The sequence below is a fragment of the Oratosquilla oratoria genome, chromosome 28, assembly GCF_046742065.1.
Source record: "Oratosquilla oratoria isolate Oo_2021 chromosome 28, ASM4674206v1, whole genome shotgun sequence".
In the NCBI taxonomy this organism is placed as follows: Eukaryota; Metazoa; Arthropoda; class Malacostraca; order Stomatopoda; family Squillidae; genus Oratosquilla; species Oratosquilla oratoria.
Genome location: NC_134804.1, coordinates 18518440 through 18523439, shown reverse-complemented (window position 1 = coordinate 18523439; position 5000 = coordinate 18518440).

Sequence of the window (5000 nt, the reverse complement as noted above, 5' to 3'; positions counted from 1 at the left end):
TGCCAAGCGGCAATGTGGAAGTCTATATCCCTCCTCAACAGACATTTCCCTTTTTTTCAATGCCCTTTATACCACATCCATCCATCTCTTCTCCGGTCGCCCCCTCATGTTCTTTCCATCCTTATCTACCTTCCAATCCTCTTTTACCAGTCTTTCTTCACCCATTCTTTCCATGTGTCCAAACCATCCTAATATTCTTTCATGAGCCCTATCTCCCAACTCCCTTTCCACCACTTTTCTCCTTACCCACTCGTTTCTCACTCTATGTAGCCTAGCAAACCCTACCATACTTCTCAGGCATTTCATCTCAAACACATTCAATCTCCTCTCTTTCTCTCTTATGTTCCATGTTTCTGCTCCATATAGTGTTGTCGGTGCAATCACTCTTTCATACAAGCTCCTCTTGGCATCCGTTACTAAGTGTCTATTTCTGATTACACTTTTTAATCCCACAAGGCATTTATTTGCTTTTCTCAATCTAAATTCTACCTCAATACATTTCCTCCTGTCTCTATTCTTTAATACTCACTTCCAATTTGCTGCCACATTCTCCCCTCGTACATCTCATCACCTTACTTTTACCCACATTTATCTTCAACTTCCTTCTTTTTCACATCTTTCCAAACTCTGTCACTAAATTCCTTAATTCCTTCTCTGATCCTGCTACAAGCGCAGTGTCGTCAGTAAACAACAACTGGCTTATCTCCAATTGTACTTCATTTTCTTTAACTATCTCTAATCTCCGGTCCATTACTGTTGCGTTTACCTCTCGCTCCACACCATTCATGTATAAATTGAACAACCAAGGCGACAAAACACATCCATGGCGAAGTTCCACCTATACCTCAAACCACTCACTATCTCCATTTCTAATTCTAACACAGGTTCTACTACTCTTGTAAAAACTCTTTACTGCTCTCAACAGCTTTCCTCTTCTCCTATTCCATATATCTGCAATACCTCACACACTTCCTTCCTGTTAACCCTGCCGTAAGCCTTTTCCAAATCCTTAAAGGCCCAAAATACATCATTACAATTTCCTAAAGCTTTCTCACATATCTGCCTCACCACAAAAATCTGATCCACGCAACCCTTATCTATCCTAAATCCACACTGTTCTTCACCAATTACTCCCTCTGTGCCTATCCTAATCCTCTCAATCAAAACCCTCCTATAAGCCTCTCCTGCTACACTCAACAAACTGATCCCTCTGAAACTACTACACTCACACTTGTCCCCTTTTCCCTCGTAAAGTGGAACTTTACAGGCACTTATCCAGTCGTCCGGCACTCTACCGTAGACAAACATTAAATAACCGTGCAGTTAATGAATGGAATAAACTTCCTGCACAGGTAGTGTAATGTAGTTCAGTTCGAAGCTTTAGGAATCATCTAGATAAACACCTAAGCAAGATGCTGTAATGATTATAATTCATTCAATATTATTTGTTTTTGTTTTGTTATCATTTGTCTGTCTGATTTTCATTTATTATTAGTTATATGTCAATTTATTATTATTTACTATTTACCTGTTTGTTTATGATTTAACTATACATATGCATTTATTTTTATATCTTATTTGTTATTTACGTTATTATGTTTTTTTTCACATCCGACCTAGATATGGACCAAAAGGTCTCCTGTCGGCATGCTCCGCCTTTGTAATCCTTTGTGAGTCTACTAATAATAAACGAAAAGTTGTTTCTTCCCACTTCCAAATTAAATCTATTTCCTGACAGTTTGAGACCCTTATTTCTTGTCAGATTCCCATTCAGTGTGAAAATTTTGTCATTTTTGATGTTGTCAATTCCCTTTAGAATCTTAAACACTTGTATCAAGTCACCTCTGAGTCTACGCTTTTTTTTTTTTTTTTTTTTTTTTTTTAAAGGAAAAACAGATTCATATGTTTTAGTCGATTTTCGTGTGATTTATTTTTGATATTTTAAATCAACTTTGTGGCTTGCCGTTGTATTTACTCCAACTTATAAATATCTTTAATGAGATTCGGTGACCACACGGAAATAGTTTATTCCAAATGTGGACGAACTAACAATTTATTTAGCTTATTAATGAGAGATGAACTTTTGAAGTCGAAAAATTCCTCAATCAATCATTGAATCTTATTTGCTTTCTCAGAGGCTGGAATACATTGTTTAGATGATTTGAGATAGTTACTGATAATTACGCCGATATCCTTTTCACTATCCACTTTTGTTAACGAATTTCCAAATAAATTGTAATCTTACCTAGTGTTATTTTCACCTATGTGTATAACCTTGCATTTATTTGTGCTAACTTTCATCGGCCACTTTTCAGACCATTACTGTAATTCATCTAAATCATCTTGAATATCAACTGATTTAAGTGATCATATGTCATTCCCCACAGTTTTGTATCATCAGAAAACTTGGAGATAATAGATTTTAGTCCGTGGTCTATATTATTTACATACACTATGAATAGAAGTAGACCAAGAATGGAACCCTGAGGAACTCCACTCGAAACATTTTTCCATTTGGAAGTTTTCCCATTTAGAACAACTCTGTTTTCGATTATTCAACCGATTACTGGTCCAACTTAATAGGCTACCACTTAGTGTAAAGCTAATTTAGTAAGTAGCCTTTCGTGGGGGACGGTATATACAATCTATATTGTTTCTTTTGTCATAAATCGAGATGACTGTGTTATAAAATTCGAGTAAGTTAGTCACGCAAGAACGCTTCCGTCTGAATCCATGTTGGCTATCATTTATCAAATGGTTACTTTCTAAATTATATTCGATAGTATCTCTGATCATAGTTTCCATCATTTCTCCTCCTATTGAAATCATGCTTATAGACCTGTAGTTATCTGGTATCTTTATGTCACCTTTTTTGAATATGGGAGTAACGTTAGATAGATTCCATTCTCTTGGGACATCTCCGGATATGATGGATTTCTTGAAAATAATTTATAATGGAACAACGATCTCATTTTTCATTTCCTTTAAGATTCTTGGACAGCAACCGTCAGGCCCTGGTATTTTATTAATTTTGAGTTTCTCTATTCACTTTTTTTTTTTTCTTTACCGTAGTAAGTTCACCCTACATTTTTCATAGGTTTCAGTTTGGAGTTCACTTTGATGTGTTTTGTTTACGAATACTGAGCTAAAATAGCTGTTCGAAATATCACACATTACTTTACTTGAATATTCAAGTTGACCGTCAGCAGATGATAATAGGCCAATGTGATTCCTAATAACCTTTTTACCTCTAATGTAATTATAGAATTCTTTGGGGTTCTCTTTGGATTTATCAGATATGTTCATTTCGTATTGTCGTTTTCGTTTTTTTATTGTCTTTTTTAAATCTCTCTGTATTACTATATAACTTTGAGTCATTAGGTGCACCCGAGTACTTGTATTTCTTATAAGCCTGTCTCTTTTTAGCAATAATTTTTCTCAATTCCTTTGTCAAGCTATTTTGGACGAGCCTGATTTAGGGGACGTCTATCCTTAAACGGGATGTAAGTATGAACCATCTTAACAAATGTATTTTGAAACATTTTCCACATCTGATCTACAAGCCTTTTGCTTATTTTGCCTCCCAATCTGTAAGCTGAAGCTCCTAACGTAGTCCTATGAACTGAGCTTTACTGAAATCGGGTATTTTATAAATACAAGTATCTATTTTAAATGTTCTAACAGTTCGAATCTAAGTTGTGATCACTATTTGCAATAGTTTCACCAACTTCTACATCGATTACCATGCTTTCGCGGCTAGTGATCAGTAGATCTAGTATGTTTCCATGTCTTGTGTGGCTCTTTTACATACTGAACTAAGTAATTGTCACCGAGAAAATCAATCAAGCGATTACCTATATGGCCATGTTCAAAGGTCATCCAATCAATGTCAGTAAAATTTAAATCGCTCATTATCAATAAGTCTCGGTTACAGGAACTAGACAATTCTTGAAACAACAGTTTGTCGTCTACTCATGATAATGTTTTTGGCCTATATATTACACCTACATTCATTTTTTGTTTGGGTTAATTCTACTAACAAACTATCATATGCATCCTGTTTCACTTTCTCTAAAACACGTACAACAGAACACCCCTACCTTTCTTGTGCTTTCTATCCTGATGAAAGTGTTTAAATCCCGCAATATTAAATTCAGCTTCAAACTCTCCACCATTTAATCATGTCTCAGTTATTCCTATCATATTGACATATGTCTGGATTTCTTGGAAATTGTCCCTACTACGAGCATTAAAGTACATGGTTTTAAGAAATTCGTGATTTCTTTTTAAAACTCTTTGAGTTTCAACATCATGCTTTATATTATAATTTTGTTATTTGTCGAAACCTTGCTCTATATTGACATTTGGTCCTTCATTGACATTCAACGCCTCATGGACATTTGTCCCATCACGGACATCTGCTCCCTCACGGTCATCCGATCTCTTATGTATACCTTACCCCCGTACGTCACCGCGTTCCACACCGGCCACCCGTCGTTCATTGTCATTCTGTCCGGCTTCCCTTCCTAAAATGATATTCTATCCTTCGTAGTAGATGCTGGACGAGGAACGTTGGAGCGTTGTCTCGTGAGTGTTGCATGGCGATGCAGCGAAGTGGGGTTGCCTCGTAATAGATGCTGGACGAGGAGCATTGGAGCGTTGGCTCCTAAGTGTTGCTTGGTGATGCAGCGAAGAGCAGAGTTGGAAAGTGGCTATGTTCGACTGGAGTGTAGACCTCTGATGTATCTTAGCACGTGGAATCCGTCAATCCGTAGCTGCTGTCACCAGAATGTACAGTAGAGTTGTTGCTTCGGAGAAATAGTAGAGTCGTTGCTTTATAGGCACCGTTTCTCCACCAGAACATAGATTTGTTGTTTGTAATCTACAATGATTTTGGAGGCGTTGAGACAAACAAGAAAGAGAGAAAGAGAGAGAGAGAGAGAGAGAGAGAGAGAGAGAGAGAGAGAGAGAGAGAGAGAGAGAGAGAGAGAGAGAGAGAG